The sequence below is a fragment of the Oreochromis niloticus genome, linkage group LG9 (assembly GCF_001858045.2).
Source record: "Oreochromis niloticus isolate F11D_XX linkage group LG9, O_niloticus_UMD_NMBU, whole genome shotgun sequence".
Lineage (NCBI taxonomy): Eukaryota > Metazoa > Chordata > Actinopteri > Cichliformes > Cichlidae > Oreochromis > Oreochromis niloticus.
The window spans coordinates 28,985,469-29,004,361 of NC_031974.2; the positions used below are offsets into that span (position 1 = coordinate 28,985,469).

General features: G+C 38.9%; 1 pseudogene; it reads right to left on the minus strand.

Annotated features, from left to right (window-relative positions):
* The window catches only part of LOC100703452 (armadillo repeat-containing protein 4-like), a 29,341-nt pseudogene extending 12,793 nt beyond the window's left edge, over window positions 1-16,548 (minus strand).
* Between the last annotated feature and the right edge of the window lie 2,345 nt (window positions 16,549-18,893).

Below are 18,893 nucleotides of genomic sequence, written 5' to 3' on the forward strand. Positions count from 1 at the left end.
TAAAGCAGAAGTCACTAATAGTGAAAAACATCAGGTTAATTCAGTTTTGGCTTGGGGGGGGGGATTATGAGTATATAACAAACTGTGTCAATATTAAAACAGCAAACCGATGGTTAATAAGTCAAAATTCTTTAACTTAGACCACATGTAATGTTAATGCATTTAAGTGTAGAATGAAGTCACAATAAAAATTCAGCCAAAAAAACTCATCTTTACCAATTTGGGCCAAGCTTTAGTTAGTGTTTTAACTGACTGGAATGTTTTAATATACAGAGGAGTTCATGGCCAACTTAATGACTGCAAGTTGTCCAAGTCCTGTGGCTACAAAACAAGCCCAAGCCATCATAACTACCACCAGAGTGTTTGATAGTTTGTTCTGATATGCTTTCCTTGTTTTTCTCCAAATGTGGTGCTGTGCTTTATGGCCAGACATTACCTGTTCGATCTTTTCTGTCCCAGAAATTTGGCAGTTTGTTCATATGCAATTTTTGCAAAGTAAACTATGTTTCTATGTTATTTTAGAGAGAAATGCCCTTCTCTTGGAGCCTTCCAAAGAAACAATATTTGTTCTGTCATGAAATGTTACATTTGACATGTTATCTAAGACCTGCAGAGTCAAGATGTAACTCTTGGGTAGTCACCTGCTGTTGTTGTTGCATTTTTAAGGATGGCAGTCTGGTTTCTTACTTGGTAAGTCACTTTGCATTAGGTAATTATAAGATAGCTGTGCTGTTCATCGGTCACTTTATAACTTCATTCGTGTAATTACCCTCAATCAGAAATTACATGTGTTATTCCTTTTTGTTACCATGGCAACAGGTGTACTTACATTTGCTTCATGTTGTTGCCTGTACTTTCAAAGTAACCTCTGACCTATTCGGTTTTAATTAGACGTACAATCAGATCTGCTACGGTTCTAACCTTTACTGAGTTTAATTTACCCCAGCTGCAGAGCAAAAAACGAATCCTTATAGGTACCGAAAAAAGGACGTTTCTGGGAGGACAGGTGTCCAAGTAAAGAAGATGCAGAAAACTCTGCTTTCATTTTGGTCATGGCTTTTCTGCCTCAGAATGTTCTTCTGCTCTCCAGAACTCTTAAGGCATTTAGTTTCCTTTGTTTTACTGTAATGCTCTAAAATAAGAGACATTATGGCTGCTTCTATTTTAAAAATGGTTAGTTTTCTAACATAATCTTTATTTAACAATTCAAAAAAGAACTCAGCAGATTTTTTTTTTAGCCAGTGAGACACGTTTATCTTGGTTGTATTTTCAAAGTAATCTCTAAGCTCTTTGTTTTTAATTAGACATACAATCAGATTCCTTGCACTTCTAACCTCTACTGAGTTTAATTTACCCCAGCTGCAGTGCAAGAAGGAACCTTTATAGGTTCTGACAAAAGAGAACTATCTAACCGTGTCTGGGAGGACGTGTCCAGGTGAAGAAGATGCAGAGAATTTTGTTTTCATCTTGCTCTTGGCCCCTTGTCCTAGACTCTTTTATCCTCTTCAGAACTCTTACGGCCTTTATTTTCCTCTGTTTTACTGTAATGATGTGAAATAAGAGTCATTATGCCTGCTTCTATTTTGAAAATTGTTATTTTTCTAACATAATCATTATTTAACAATTCGAGACAGGGCTCAGCAGACTTTTTCTTTTTCTTTTTTTTAGCAATTGAGATACTTTTATCTTGAGCCAGTTTCTCCTCAAATGGGTACAGTTATCACAAGGTACAGCTGCAACAGCTCAGCCCTTGCTAGATCTATTTATCAATCAAAGACCATATGTGATAGATCTTTTGGGGATTTTTTTTTCTCATACTTTTTCCCAAGTTTTGCATCTGTAATTGAGCAGAAAGGGTTTCCATTATATGGAGAATTTATTAACTCTGACTATTGTGTAATGAGGAATATTTGCACTTGCCCTTAAATTTATAAACCATATAACCATCTCTTTATAATGTGTGACTGCTGGCAGATGCACTTAGCACATGTGTTGAAGGCCTGGCATCACAGTCATCTAAAGTTCATCTGCTATTCAAGAAGTATCTCTGCAATGCAACAAAAATTCAGGACACTTCTTACGTGAGGAATTATCGCATACCCACATGTAGACAAGACACAAAGTCCACTCCATCGTGGACATGGTTCATATATCTTCTTGCGGTCTACCCTGTAGAGTGTAGGCTGTAGTTTCTCATGCACATTCTTTTCCTGTTGCTCGTAAGACCTCTGGGGTTGGCCTTGTTCCTCTCCATCAACCGATTCCACATGCTGAATCTTTTGTGTTGATAGTTCTTGAACTGCAGAAACCTGCTGGTAAGGGGGAAAGCCAGAAGCTGAAGACTGAGTGTAAATACCTCTTCAAATTTGCAACAGAATGAGCAAAATCTGATTGTGAAGTGCTTTGTAATCTGGCTGTAAATTTGTCAAGTTTATGCTTATTAAAACAAAAATAGCTATTCTGATTAATCTGTTTCGCATTTATTTCACTTCTTATCAGTCAATGTGGTGTATTTTCCACTTACTCTTTTCAATGATTTGTCTCTTCTCATTATTGGAGAGTCATCGCATATCTATGTGTGACAAAGAATTGCTCATGCTACTCAGAAGGCGAATACTGGAAAACCCTATATGTGGCAAATAAAAACATGAAATTCACATAAAAGCCCCTTCTCAATCCTATGCAGACTTGAAAAACTCTTTATTTTTTCAAATTATTCTTTATTGAGGTACTGAAATAAAATAACAAACTGCCATTGCTTTGCACAGAAGAGGTCTCTCTTGGTTAAATGGCTGAACAATGTCAAGAAGTTTATTGTTTCTCGACATTCACCTAAAACCTTACAGCTTGGCTCAGGCTAAGTAACGCCTTTGTGTCACTGTTATTCAGGTAAAGTTTTCAAGGTCTTTATACCAAACTTTACAACCTACACACAAACCCCAGTAAGACACATATGAAAGGTTTGCAGGCATGAGAGTTTTTAATCACAGACACCTGCTTTTGCAGAAATAGCTCAGTCTGTCATTGGCTGTTAGGAGCTCGAGATTTTTAAGGGCAGGGGAAAAGAATTAAGACGTATTTCTTTGGGTTGTGTTCATGCACAAACTGGAGCCAAGTTTGCCTGATCACTTTTCCAAAGACTTGTTTTTCATAAAACACAATGTGACCTGCTATTGGAAACATAAGTCAATACACCCGACCACAGACCCACATCCTGACTTTATTAGACTAACCAACTTTCTTTAATTCCATTATATGTGAGATGGACAAAGTCCATTTGCTTACGCAGAAGGGAACACTCAACATTTCTTAACATGCTGCAGTAAAAAAACAAAAAACCCAAAACCTTAAACCAGTACAGGTCCAGAGACAAATGCTATGCTAAGCAGGGCTGACGCCTGAAATCTGAAGTTAAAAAAATATTTTTATAGCATGTAACATTACACCATTAGGACATTTCAAGTTTCTTCATTTGTCGTTTTCATAAAGCAATCGACTACTAAAACCTAAACCCCAAATGTTTACATGTGTTTGGGGCAGATTTGTATCTAATTACTTTATCCATACTGATGGAAAATCAGCAGGGCAACAAATTGTGAAGCCAGTGGCCATAAAACATCTGTCAGTGTCAGAATTCCAGCAGCTGCTAGTGAATGGTTATGGCAGTGAGGCAGTCTGTATTAATTTCAGGATGTGAATAACAAAACCAATTGACAACCCAGGGATTTTGTGTTTTTCAGTAAGCATCTTGTGCATGCATACACACAGCATGTCCAATTTCCAATCATGCTGTGATGTCAAAATGAATCCGCAACACTGAACAGAGGAGGCTAGTCTGCTTCCTCCCTGCGTTGCAGCCACCGTCTCCGTTGGCTGCCGCAGCTCATTTGATTGAGGCTGTCCAATCTAATAGAACTGTTAAAAAAGACCTGCTTCCTCAGACTGAAAATGAGCAGATATGTTTGGAGATTAGGTGTTGTTATCTTTGGCTATCGTCTTTTGGGTTTCGGCTCTGTACTGCAATCAGGGAACTGAGGCGGAGCAGTGGAAGACTGTGTTCCTGACAGACTCTGTTGCTGTTGCTTTCTCAAATTAAAACTGCAATGGGCCAGACTGACAATAAGGACTACAATTATTCAGTATCTTGTATGGATGATATAGATTTGATTGATGTCGTCAGCAATAAATCAAATGTATTTCAACGTGATGCATTTTAGTTGCATCACATGAAAAGGATTAGCTGAAGCAGAGGCAGAGAGATCTAGACAAAAGTTACAGGACACTGCATGCTGCACATATCAAAGGAGTTAAAGAATCCAAGAGAAAAAAGACCTTGACAGTGATTTGTGCCTCCACACACTCATTCACAGCTATTTATACGGCTGTTGTCCATCATTTTTAGACCGTTCAGACTAAAGGCATCATTCTTCACAGAGCACTCATAAAACATAAAAGCCTGAATATATGTATATAACTTTCTTTGTTATAGATTTTTTTCTTTCACACAGTTCAGCCTCATACTTCTTACTGGTTTATTGTAGTCATCATAAACCCTATGATGGGTTTCGTAGAACATTTCAGATCTTTACGTCGCCTACTGTATTTAAACATACAGACATCACCGCTGTGCCACAAATATGAAGAAACGACTTTTCTACGATGAAGGCAAAGCTATAAAGACAAGACTAAAACTATCTAAATGATCGATATTTTAGGTCTTACCTAATACGTGTTTAAATCATATATTTATTTTAACACAAAAGGAAGTATGACTGTTCAGAAAAGTGACTGGTACACTGAATATATAGTGCTTTTCTTAAAGGCAAAAATATGGTGGCCCTGAGAGGCCAAACGGACTGCAACTTCTGAAAACACCAGCAATAAGAAAAATGCTGCAAAAGCACACCAAACACAATGGAAATAGGAAAAAACAAAACAGAAATAGGAAAAAACAGATTTCCAAAAGCACAAGGGAAGTGTTTCTGGGGAAACAATAACCCGACAGACCAGTTGCAGGAACCAAAATATGCTAAGAATGCGCTGGGAGACACTTAAAAGAAGTGAAGGTTTATCGGTTTTGTGAGGAAAGAAAAGATGAGAGGTAAGTGTGTTAGCCTAACTATTAGCCTAAAAATCCATCATCAGTATTATATGAATCATGATAAAACACACCTACCATGTTGTGGGTTCCTGTAACTGGTCCGTCGGGTTATTGTCTCCCCTGAAACACTTCCCTTGTGCTTTTGGAAATCTGTCTTTTCCTATTTCTGTTTTCTTTTTTCCTATTTCTGTTATGTTTTGTGTGCTTTTGCGGCGTTTTTCTTATTGCTGGTGTTCTCTTGAGTTGCAGTCCGTTTGGCCTCTCAGGGCCACCGTACAAAAAATGCACTTCTTCCAAAAATAAATAAATAAATCACACTTTGATAATGAGCTAAAATAGCTGAGGGAACACCACGCTGCTGTTAACTGAGAGTAAGTGCAGATCCTAGACTGGTTAGCAAACTCTGGTTTTGAGACCTCAGAGAGGAATAAAGCATTTTCACATCACTGTCTTTGTGACTTCAAAAAACTGAATGTGGCAAATCCCGGTGGAATGTGGCAAACGAAGGGACACTGCAGGCTCATGCCGTAACCGCCCAAACACACTGTAGTCATATCCAAAAGCATACCCTGCTTTCTCATCTATTTGGATTCTAACAATAATTGTAATTTACAAAATGAACATCATATTTTATTCAGTAAGAGGTGAAACTACCAGTTAAGACCATAAATACATCAGGAAAGTGTTCGGTGAGGTCATAAATCGAGAAAGGAAAAGAATGTTTTCCCATAGATTTCCTGGCTTTTAGAGGAGCTGCCTCCTGCTGGCCGCTAGAAACAATGCAGATCTAAGACACTTCCACATTAGATCACTTTTTTCAAACTTGTGTTTAAAACTGTCCATTTTTGGGATATTGCGCCAATGTACCCTAAAAAATATACAAACATGAACAGCTCTTTAATGGTAATGGCAATGCAGTGTATAAGTGTATTATTCCACTGCTAATATTTACAGTTACGATAAGAGCAACAGAGCTGCTGCTGGAAATTCAAAGAATTTTGCAGGTGTTTGTTCTTGAAACAAAGTACTGAAAAAGAGAAGAATTTTGACCTGGATGTGATGCAAGATGAAAACCAAAGAGAATGAGAAAGTGAGCTTAGCCTGATGGGACTTTGTTCCAGTCCAACAAATAGATCTTTTCACTGGATAAATAAAAGCCTGAAGGTTCTGATAAGCTTTGCCTTCTTTCGCCATAGTTTGTGTTTTTCTTCATCTCCTTGTTCTCCTTATTTCCCCTCACAGTTTCACAGCAGATGGTTGCCCTGGGTGTGGTTTTGTCTCTTCCTGTTAAACGGTAGTTCTTTTGCCCCACTATCACCGACTTCTTGTTTATGGGGGATTTTTTGATTGTTGGACTTTTCTCACCGTCCAAAGACATGCAGCTTGTGGGGATAGGTTAATTGGATAATCGAAATTGTCACTAGGTGTGAATGTGCGAGTGAATGTGAGTGTGAATGGTTGTCTGTCCCTGTGTGTTGGCCCTGCGACAGACTGGCGACCTGTCCAGGGTGTACCCCGCCTCTCGCCCTATGACAGCTGGGATAGGCTCCAGCACCCCCCCCGCGACCCTGAAAAGGATAAGCGGATGGATGGATGGATGGATGGATGGACTTTTCTCTCTAGTATTGTAGGCTTTTTGTCATAAATATAATGTACCTTGAAAAGCCTGTTGTTAGTTTTACATAAATAATATTGAACAGAATTGTGCTAAAGTCAGTGCAGATATTTGGATTATCCATATGAATACCATGAATGTCTGCAAAGTGTTTTGAGGGAATCTGTCCAACAGTTGTTGGGAAATTTAGATAGAGGTGGTGGACAACAAACATCCACCACATCCGCAGAGCCATTCTGCCAGTGTGTAGTACTCCTATGAAATAATACTAATATTAGTATTAATGACTGGTAATGACAGTTCGAAGCATGAGATGTAAAGCAAACATCCAAATAAATTCCGACATTAAAAATTAAAAATTATTCAAAGAAACATTTTGTTTTGTTAAAATGACTTCAGCTTTCATCTCAAATGTAGTTTATATGTATCACAGTCCTGCAAAACCACATTATAAATACATTTACATGTCAGTTCTGGTTGATCTTTGTAAATCCTATTACTCATGCTGATCTACTTTTGATTCTTGCTTTGAAAAGCTGTGCAAATACTATTGTTCTTAATCACACTCATACTTTATTTGGATAAGAATGACAGCCAACAAACAAAAAACTAGACAATGATGAAATACCTCGAACCGACCTGATATCCATGCAAAGCAGACAGTAAGCTGTAAGTGCTTTTCAAAAGACCTGATGAGCTTGTGATGATGCCGCATTTTCCAACAAATATCAGCTCGAGTAAGAAAAAAATATGTTTTTAAATGATTAACAGATTTTCGAGAGCAGATGGAGTCCATTATTGAGGCGATTTGTTATGTCGTCAAATTTCTAAAGCAGGAAATAGCACTACTGAATAAATCACACAGATTTCAATGTCTGGAAATGAGCAAGTGTTGGTGTGTGTGTGTGCGTGAGTGTGAGTGTGAAGGGGGTAGGTGGTGGGAGGGATGTGGCTCTGCTGTTTTGATGGTGGAACAGGGAGGAGGTCAATTCAGAAATTTTTCAACACAGTGACAACCAGACACTAGCTCACTAGCGTGGAAGAGCACAGACACTGATTACACAATCCGAACTCTGTTTACGAATATGAGTCACACAGCATCAGAAATCAAATCAAAGTATTAGAGAGAAGGAGCTTGTTCACAAGACAAAGAGGCGTTTCAGCACCCACACATTTTTGCTTCGAGAGTTATAATTCACAGCTAAAATAAAAAGACAAGCCTTAATGTGTTGATGTTAATTGCTTATATTCCACTCCACCTGGTTGTTTATGTTCTCAGCAAAGTGTGGAGATCTGCTCTTCAGAAGTGTTACCAGGTCTTTGTAAGTATCACTTGTTCACTCATATCCATGCTCCTGCCCCTCCTGTTTTATGCCCTGTGAAAACAAAGTGAAAAACAGCTTCATTAATTCTAAAAACCACAATTTTAATGTGGCCCACATGTCAGCTGGAATAGCTAAGGCTAGAAGCTCCAAGTATCTGAAAGCAGAGGAAGTGTAAAATCATACAAGTTGCTGAATTCGGTTAAGATAAAGCTCCTCTTTGAGGTCTCATTTGCATCAATGTCACCCTTTCGGTTTCAGGGTGGACTTTTTTCAACTTGTGTGAACCATTTTCAGTTGAAGAAACAGTAATAGGAGTCTTAAAGCTTGTCAGCTAAGTCACTGGCGGAGTGAAAGGTGTTGTGGCATGTAAAATCCTCTCTTAGAAAAGAGTGCAAAGCATGCAAGAAGCTCTCTTTACAATAGCGGGATAAGAGGGAGTTGCATTGTGGGAGGCCGATAAGTCAATATTTTCACCAGACGGGGTACTGTGCAAGACTCCTGTGTGCAAGAGTCTCCAATTTCTTCATATTTTGCTAGGACATAGGAAATCTATGTAACTTGTGCAAACATACATGGAAGTACAATATTTAAGATGTCGATACACTCACTTTTATACCTCTCTGCGTCCATAATGACATCTCTCATCTTCCAAAGTTTTCTGAATGTGGTGTTTTGAGCTGCCTACCAATACACAAAACAAAACACAAACATGGTCAGGTATAAGAACTGGACTAAAAATGACTGAAGAAGCAGCCAATGTCCAAATAAAACTTTTAACACTAGATTTACTAAACCTGTGCAAATTTGCTTAACTTCCCTAATTCCAACACCCCCTAGAATTACTGGCTTTTTTATTTTCTGGTGCAAGTCCGAGGTGTTAATCACCCCTGCTGAGATTTTCACAGGTCGTCAGCTCGTTTCTCCTCCAGCTTTTGTTGTGCAAACCACCCATTATCCTTGAGGCCTGGCACATTTGCATTTGCTCACTCAGAGTTGCTCAGATCCAAGTCAGGCCAAACCTCTGTTACAACTTTCAGAAATGCCTGCCGTATCCGTATTCTGTCTTAATCAGTTCTTACAGAATAGCCTTGTCTGAAGATACAGCATAGCACAGTGCTTCATAGCTGATTATAGTTTTGCACTTTGCAAAAGAGCACTGTGCTTTATTTCAATATGCTGCCTCTTCCAGCTGGAACAATGTACAGAGGGACTTAAAAATGTCAGAAGAGATTACTGGTGGTGTCAGTTTTTAATGGTGTGGAAAATAGCACTTGTGCTGAATGCATCTGCTTCTTTATTGTCTTTGCTTTGTTCTGGTAGTTTTAGAAACTGCTTATGCATCCCAACTTAATATTGTCTAAGCTCTTTTGCTATGTGTAACACACATTGTTTGATTTATTGCTATAATAATATTCTTTCTGAAGTCTTGTCTTAAACTCACAAAAATATTTCTGCTTAGAATAAAGAAAAATCTAATAATAGTACAGTGTTAAAGTTTGTGGACAATTTCTGCTTAAAACTTGTTTACAACCCAATCACAGAATTTTTACTTGACTTCTAAAAAGAGTTAAATAGAAGCCAGCTGAAGAACTGAGACATTTTATAAATACCATTTTTTAAAATCCAGGAAAACGATCCAATGTTTGCAAAAGGAAACTGTATGTTAGCAACAAATTTAAAGATAAAATTTGAATTATCAATTGCAATAAATGGGATGACAAACAGGTGTCAGTGATCACCCTGTTTTGATGATGACAGTCTGTGTATGAATGGAAGAAACCGAAGCCCATCTTCTATTGAACAGAAGTGGTTAACAGACCAAGGTTATTTAAACAGTGGGGTTTTTGGTAGACTGGGAGGTAAAAATGGAAGCCAGAGTAACTTCTAAATGGCTAAAGATCTCTTTAACTCTGGCCAGTGTCCATGTGTCCATAATCAGGAGAACACTAAACAACAATGGTTTGTATTTCGTGACCACAAAAAGAAAGCGACTTCTCCCCTACGAGAAAAATGCTGCTTAACTGTAGTTTCTGAAAGGTCACATGGGCAAGCCAGAAGACATCTGGAACAATGCAAAGCCAAAATAGATCTTGCTGGTTTAAATGAAAATCATTCTGTTCCATGAAAGGAAAACACTGCATTGCAATGAATGACTTTCACTGTAACTGTGAAATATGGTGGAAGTATCAAAGTTTGGATCTTCTGAATTGCATCAAGGATTTCTAATGGAAAATTTTAAGACAGTTCTCCTTGAATTACACATAAAGAGAAAGTGGGTCAAGCATCTAGGCACCAATCCCATCTTGCCAGTGAATAGTCAAAGAAGGATGAAGATAATGTTTTGGTTTTGTTAAGTCAAAGTATTGATCTTAAACCAACAGAAATGATATGGAAACACCCCCACCCAGCACCACCACCCACTCAGCATCCTGGAGTTACAGCTGCACTTTCATTCCTCCAAGCTGATGTGAAAGACTGACCAACAGTCACTGAAGGCACATAATTTAAAGATTTTTGTGTTATTTGTGTAATATGTTCCCTTACTTTATGGCTTTGTATGAAAATGTGACTATGCTGTAGGTTTGGATAGAAATATAAAAGATCAAAATGTGGATCACAATGCCTTTAATCCTAGTTTTAGCACATTGAGACAAACCCCAGCTGTGCTGCAGGTGATGTGGAGGGTCCCACTGTCATAGGGCTCAATCACAAGGTAGCAAATCTCACCCTGCACCTTCTCTTGATAGTGCACCACAGCCATTTGAAAATTCAAAGTCTAAGCCTCCCACGCCCACTGAAAAAAATGAAATAAATAAATGAATAAAAATAAACAAAAAAAGAACTCTTAAAAATGATTAAGGTATGAAGTGCAGCATGATATCATTTCACAACAGGTTCATCCCCATAGAAGGAAAAAAAACAAACGGTGAAATCATCACATGTTTGGTCTGCTAAAGAGGACATAATATTCTAAGGAGAACAGCATGAACCCAAGGTTGAGCCATGGTTTTACTTGTAATATAAATCATTCTCTAAAAAACTAAGCCATGTGACAACATCATCTTTCAAAGCTGGTTTGGAGAGTACTTTTTTTTTAGAAGTAGAAGGTGTCAATTTAACCAGAGAACACAGGACATAGACTACATTTATCACTTGGTGTGTGATAAATGCTGCTGAATACTTTTATGGGCATGATAAATTTGCTGCAATGAAGCAAATAGCATGACTGAAAAATGACTTGTGAAACTGGAATCTCACAGATACATCTATATTGCCAAAAGTATTCACTTGTTTGCCTTCACATGCATATGAAGTTGAGTGACCTCTCATTCTTAATTCATATGGTTTAATATGATATCCGTCCACTCTTTGCAGCAATAACAGATTCAGTTCTTCTGAGAAGGCTTTCCACAAAGCTTAGGAGTTATTATGAGAATTTCTGACCATTCTTCAAGAAGTGTATTTGTGAGATCAGACATTGATTGCTTGGCTGAGAGTTTTTGCTCTAATTCATTCCAAAGGTGTTCTGTCAGATTGAGGTCAGGACTCTGTGCAGGCCAGTCAAGTTCTTCCACACCAAACTCGCTCATCCATGTCTTTATGGACCTTGCTTTGTGCACAGGTACACAGCCATGTTGGAACTGGAATGGGCCAACCCCAAACTGTACCCACAAAATTGGGAGCATGAAATTGTCCAAAATGTTTTGGTATACTGAAGCATAAGAGTTCCTTTTATAATCCTCCCTTCCCCCAAACTTTACACTTAGCACAGTTAAGTCAAGTACCAATCTCCCGGTGACCGCTGAACCCAGACTTATCTATCAAACTGCCAGACAAAGAAATGTGATTTTTCATGCCAGATATTGCACCTCCACTGTTCTAGAGTCCAGCGGGGAAGTTCTTTACACCACTGCATCAACATGTGCTTGGATGCATCTGTTCAGCCATAGAAACCCATTCCATGTCGTTCTCTATGCACTGTTCTTTAAGTAATTGGAAGGCCACATAAGATTTTGGAGGTCTTTAGTGACTGACTCTGGAGAAAGTTGGTGACGTTTGCGCCAAGGGCGTAGATTTGGTTTTGGCATTGGTGGGGATGGATAATTCAACCACCAAACCCTGCCCTGTTTCTTTTTTTTCCCCTTTTTGTCTTTGCTAAAGATAAAAAAAAGATTAAAAAAAGGAGAAATATACTTGCCTACATTAACCACCAAGTCAGCATCCAAATTCACCTGTGATCTTATATCACCATTACTCTCTGAGCTTTGTGTTGGTTCTTCTGTCACCTGACAAATAGGACATACATGACAATAAGAATAAAATGTGTAGCTGCTTTAGTGTGTCTGTCAGTTTGTGCAGATCTTGACTCATCAGTAATGTTTGTAGGGTGAGTGCAATTTTAAAACAATTTGTGCAAACTGCACTACAGGGTGAAATATTTGCAAAATCATGACTACCTCATGATATTTTGCCTCAAAATTAACCCTATGAATATGTCAGTGCCATTAGGATGAAATTATTGTGTCACCAACATTTTAACATTAGGCATATAATTGTAACAGCCTCTGTAAACTAGTATCCTGGCTTGCTCGAGGCTGCCGTTTTCTCTGACAGTTTCAATCAAAATTAGAAATGCTACTCTGAGACTGAGATAACTAATAGTGCTGCCTGTTATGCAGTTAGTTTCCAAAACACGTTATTCATGGTTACAGACAATTTTAGACTGATGTGGGCCAAAGCCTAGCATAGCCTGTAACGTTATTATGACGGACACATTTTATGAGTGAACTTGACTTTAACTGACTTGCAGGTTTCTTTGAAAAATATTTTTTTATATCCAGGTTCTTCCTTTTTGCTGCCATCCTCCTCTCCTCCTTGCAGGTCCTCGCAGCGCAGGCTTGCCGCTGCTAAAACTAAACAGAGCTCCCTGAAAGGCTCAGCCAATCACATTGGCCATATTTGTCACATGACGTAGGACTCCAGTAGAAAAAGTAATTTAACTCTTTCTTCACCGCTGGGTGAATTGACAGATCGTTTTTTTTTTTTCTTTCTATCGGGTTTGTTTTTCTTTACTCGCAGAGATCAAATTATTTGTTGGGACAATTCAATAATCGCTGGATATTGGTGGGGACATGTCCCTTCCATCCATGCCAAATCTACGCCCTTGCTTTGCGCATTATGTGCCTCAGCATTCTCTGACCATACTCTGTGATTTTACATGCCCTACCACTTCACGGGTGAGTAGTTGTCATTCCCAATCGCTTCCAGTTTGTTATAATACCAATCACAGTTGACTATGCACATATAGCATCCAGTAGCACGCTGGAACAGACTGAGCTCCTGAGAGCAATACATTCTTTCTGCATCCCTATGTGCTTGATTCTTACCCGTCAGCTGTAAAACCCAGAGGGGAAAAAAACAGAGAGGTATTGTCATCACCCCATCAGACCAGTGGGTGGGCTAAGCAGACACCCAACTTTGTGGATGTGATAACTCGAGAATGAAGCCGTGTAGGTGTTTGAAATTGATACCATAAATGTATCTATTAAAAAATCTTGGATGATGCTAATAGAAGTATGAAATGTAATGAATTGATATAATGAAAAACTGAATAAATTAGAGGATCCAGAAATCCTACCAGTGGCTGGACAGAGCCAGACTGAAAGACAGCACAGAGGCAAAGCTAGGCAAGTGGCTCCAGCAGATCCCAAGAACAACATCTGAGATCTCTCTCCAGAAGAGCGCAGTCCTAGGAACAGCAAAGAGCAACCTCAAGCTCCTAGGCCACTGGTAGAGGACCCGAGCTTGATGCCCACAGGGGTGAGAGGGGAATTTATATATATATATATTTTTTTTTTTTTAATTTACTGTTTCACCAAAATCTGTTTGATCGCTATTTTTTTATAAAAGTTGTTTTATAAAAGTTGTTTTATATGAGCTTTTTTACACAGTCTGTGTTACATCCCCCCCACCATGGTGGAGGCAAAGGTAGGAAGGAGACAGCAACACCGGACAACTACAATCAGTGAAGGAGGAGGACAACAGGACAGTTAAGAATCAGGCAGGATTTATTGGTTGCTTGCCTTGATGGTCAAACTTAACAAAAGAAAAAGGTGGGGGAGGAGGACTGGGCGGTTGAGCCAAATCAAAGAAATTAATAAAATAAGTGACTACTGAATACAAATAAATATCAAATATTTCTTTAAGAAGCTTTTCAAGGATCTGTTTGTCCACGTTTGAAACAACAGAAACAGTTTGACCTTGACCCCCTAGTCGTTGGCTAGGCCGTCCTCCTTTCTGTCTACCACACTTACTGCATCAGCATGGGCTTCTCTCTCCAGGCCAGAGGCAAAGCTCCTACCAAGAATCCTAACCACAGGCTCTCTGTTTTCTGACAACACAAGAGGTGAGTTGGATTCATTTTAATCTATCAAAACAGCTGGTCTTGAATGTACTCTGTTTTTTCTTACAAGCTAAGCTAATATTATCTCTCCATAACAAATCCACTGGCAGTATGAAATAAGTATTACTGTATTCATCATGTGTCCATCTGTCAAAGAAATATATATTACTTTATCTCTTGTTGGCAGTGGCCCTAAAGTAAATGCATATCTGTAAAGAATTACCAATGGCAGCATAATTGGATGGCTGTACAGAGTAACAAGGAGGACAAACAAATTAAGTCTGTGGGTTATGGAGGAATGCTGGTGGCTGGACTGCTTGGGATGCAAATTGGACTCAAATTTACCTTCTAGACATGCCCAAACCTCCGCCAGCTTCTTATCATGTGCCAGATGAAGCAGTTTAGAGAGCTGGCTGAAGCTGCGTACATAAACAGTCGGTGGAGAGAGCTGCAACAGTGGATGGCCCTCACTATCTCTTCGTGGGACTGAACATCTGAGTCACTGAGTAGGAAAAAAAACAAAACAGAAACTTGAATTGCCTGAAATGGTTAATGGAGATCTGAGTCTTTGTTTTTGTACATTTCAGGTCCATACTATGAGACACAAAGGAAACCACACACTTAAAGTAGAGCAGACATTCTGATGAAATACAGTGGAACGTTCTCAATCTTACTGAAGCTGAAAAACAAATTAATTACGGTCCACATACAGCTTTGAGTATGTCTAAGGTAAAATACATTTGGACACCATGGTGACAGCATATCCTGCACAGACACATAATACTGAGAGCCAGCCAGCTGCCCGCCTCATGATTAGACCAACCTGATGTCGTAGTCTGTTTTGAAATCAGATGCCACTAAAGTGGTACTCCACTGGAGGGGCTCCTCAAACACATGTTCAGCTTCCTGTGGGTGTTGGGAACTAAAGTGCTCCACAAAGTGCAGGATTTCTTTCAACAGGGACTCATTCATTGGAGTGAATGCCAGTTTGCCAGTACTAGAGCTGACCATGGTCCACTGGGCAGCCCTGGTCAATGATATCCCCATCGCAGTGTCTGGCATATTCTCAAACTTAACATTAACAACAAAACTATTTGAAATAGCATGTGGTTCTTAAAGATTCAGCATGACTCTTCGTTTCTGAGTTTGGACCCCCATGTGGACCTTCATTAAAAAGACCATAAAGGTCAGCTGTTTCATATTCAAACCTTTACTGTCAGTCAGTGATCTTGGACTTTTAATACAGGCTTTAATCTTCTCCTGCCTCATTTTTCATGAGCATCTCAAAGTCCTCCATAGCTTGTTAGTTCAGGGCAAAGCAACTAGACTGCTAACGAAAATATCCAGCGGTCACATATTAAACCTATCCTTGCTTCGCTTCACTGTGAAATTCAGAATCTACTTTAAAATTCTACTATTAGCATAAAAACATAAAGCTCTACATGGACAGGCTTAAATAGCAGAGCTTTTAAGACCTTATCAGTGCAGTCAGCCTCTCCAACCAGGGTCTTCTCGCTCTAAACAATTAATCTGATTAGAAATATATTATGTGAACTATATCACTGTCATATTCAAAAGGGAACTGAAGTCTTTACATGTTCAGACTGTGTTCCTGTGTACGTTTCTCTGCTACTTAGGCTACTACTTATATCATGATTTTTTTTATTAAACTATATGAAGACAAAGGGTTCTTGGAATCTAGTAGAATAGATTTGGATGATTTACAGTAAAACATAATCCTAGCTGCAGCAAATCATTTCATGAACTGTGTTAAACAAGCATTTTGGCTCCTTTTAAGCCATCTTTCTCCTGATTGACATTCCCCTATAAACAAAAGGTTTGATCTCTATGTGCATAGTCAACTGTGATTGGTATCATAACAGCTTCATCTAGATATCCATATTAGGAATATGGCCTTTGATATTTAGAAATCCAAGAGTAGAAAATGTGATAATAGACTGGCCATGATGGCTCATTCAAAACAAATAAAGGCATATGTTTGTGACACAATTTACTCTGCCTTTTTTAAACATGATGGCAAACGAGCTAAGTCAAAACTCACCAAATCCATTCTTTGAAACTAAGGACATTTTTATGTATCTATGTGTGTGTGTGTGTGTGTGTGTGTGTGTGTGTGTGTGTGTGTGTGTACACTAACAGCAGTGGTACTTTACCTGTGTCAAGCCTAACTTTACAGTTAGACTTACAATTGTGAGAGACTCTAAAATGTCAAGTCAAATGTTGTCACAATAATAAAAAAAAAACCCTGTATGCTTTCCTTTTTAGAGTGTCCACATGACCGCATATTTGAGAGCCTATTTCCTCTCTCAGTACTGGTTTGGCACTGTACTGTAGGCAAACACTGGGTAGTGAAAACATTCTATTTGAGAGGATACGCTGTATTTAGGCACAGCAAATAAGTTCACGCAGTTCACTCAAAGTTATTAATATGCCTGTCAATGCAGGTATGTGAAGTCTGATAAAATACTACCTTTGTATGTGTAGACTGACAGTGCCTCTTAGTGTTTTTAATTTAGACAGCTTCTACATTAAAAACACTTCAATGTTGCTTGATTTGGAGGGTGGGTTCAGGCAATGAAGCTCAGACACCAACTCTGACATTAACCACATGCAACTGTGTGTAAGGCAGTAAGAAGAAAAAAATCTAGTGAAGACGTATGGAAGACTAAAAGAAAACAGGGAAGGAAAAAGCAGGATAAATGAGGGTCTTAATACTCAGGGTCTCATTAGCTTGCCTAATTGCTGTTCCTTAAAGGGGATTAAATGAAACGTTCCCCACAGCCTGGGTCTTTTACAAAGTAAAACAAATATACACTGTGCTCAGAAGCACCTGCTCACTCTTAGATCTTCTCAGACTAAAACCTAATACAGCATAATAAACATAACTGCTCTCTGTGCTTTTTCTTTGCAGAGTGAGTTGAGTTACTGATTGGACTGCATGGAAACACACTGACGACACACTAAGAAAGTCAAAGTTGCCTCGTGTCTGTACACACTGACATCGTGATTGCATCCACTCACTGTTCGTCCAGCCACCACAAGACTCCATTAACACCCAGATTAAACATTCACTAAGGTTGTGCATGCGTAACAAGAATGATGATGTGGAGGTGCGCAGACTCCTGCTCCTGGTTTGAAAGAAGCTGGAAAAGCGTGTCTCCTGTATTTCTTTCTTTCTTTGTTTTTCAGGCAAGAGCTCTGATGTTTTTACAGGCATCTTGTCAAATCCAGCTGAGCGCGGCTTATAGCTGTGCGGTTAAAGCAGGAAAGGAAAAGGGTGACACTGGTCATTGTAATGAGCACCTGCAAGATGTGTCTCACTAATCCATGTGAGTTTCTGAAATAGAAAACAGTTTAAGGGACTCTAAGAAGAGGCTGTGACCACATCCCCAACTTGTAAAAAGCTCCAGAAGCCTGTTTGTCTTTTCCCATAATCCTCTGTGTTTTTAGGCATGGAGAACAGGGGGCAAGTGCTTTTAAATTGGATTCAGCATGGGTGACTTATGATTGATAGGAAGCTTGAAGACATGTCATATAACTTTTTTTCCCCCAAGGAATAGTTCATGGCACATGTGTACTACTCTATTGAGCAGCCTTGCTCTGGGTCACAGCTAACAAGGTTATCTTGTTTGAATATGACAGACAATGGTGAGATCATTTGGTGGCTATAAGAACTGCCTGACTTATTGACTGTTTAAATAGGCACCAGTGCGAGAGGCCAATGGAAAGATGCATTAGTCCCCCATTACATCGTAAAGAACAGTAATAGAAGCAAACAGAGCACTGCCAAAGAAAACTGAACATAATTATGCCTCAGCACACACAGAGATTTTACCCACATTAAACAATCATATTGTGATGTTACAATAGATTGAAATAAAGGCAATTAAGGCAAAACCAACCAACACAGGCCTGCGATTGGGAAGGACTTTAGTTACCTTCCCATGTCCCCCCTAAGCCTCCTAAAATGGTGTTGTCAAGTCCATGCAAACTTGGCAAATTATGGGTCAAACAGAGGTATCTTATCAATATGCACAGACAGTTCTTGTGCTATTTATAGATGAGAAACAATGCATTTTAGAAGTTTTGAAAAACCAACTCCTGTTATATTTTCAACTGCCTACCAGTTACTAACTATTCTGCTATGCTAAAGATTTGTTGTTCTCCAGCTACTGAGTAAGACATATTTATAGTTATAATCTGCTTTTTTCCCTTTATTTTCCAAGCTCCATGTTAATTTCGTTTTTTTATTGCGGCAGTGCAGCCATATTGCCCAATGAATAAATGGAACCAGTATATTTGCTGACAAGTCAAATAATTGTAACTCACAAAATATTCAAATAAATTTAATAGGCCCCCTTTGACTGCCCCCTGTCCCTGTGCATTCCCATTTTCAGAAATCCTGGAAACGCCCCTGAACCATGTGAG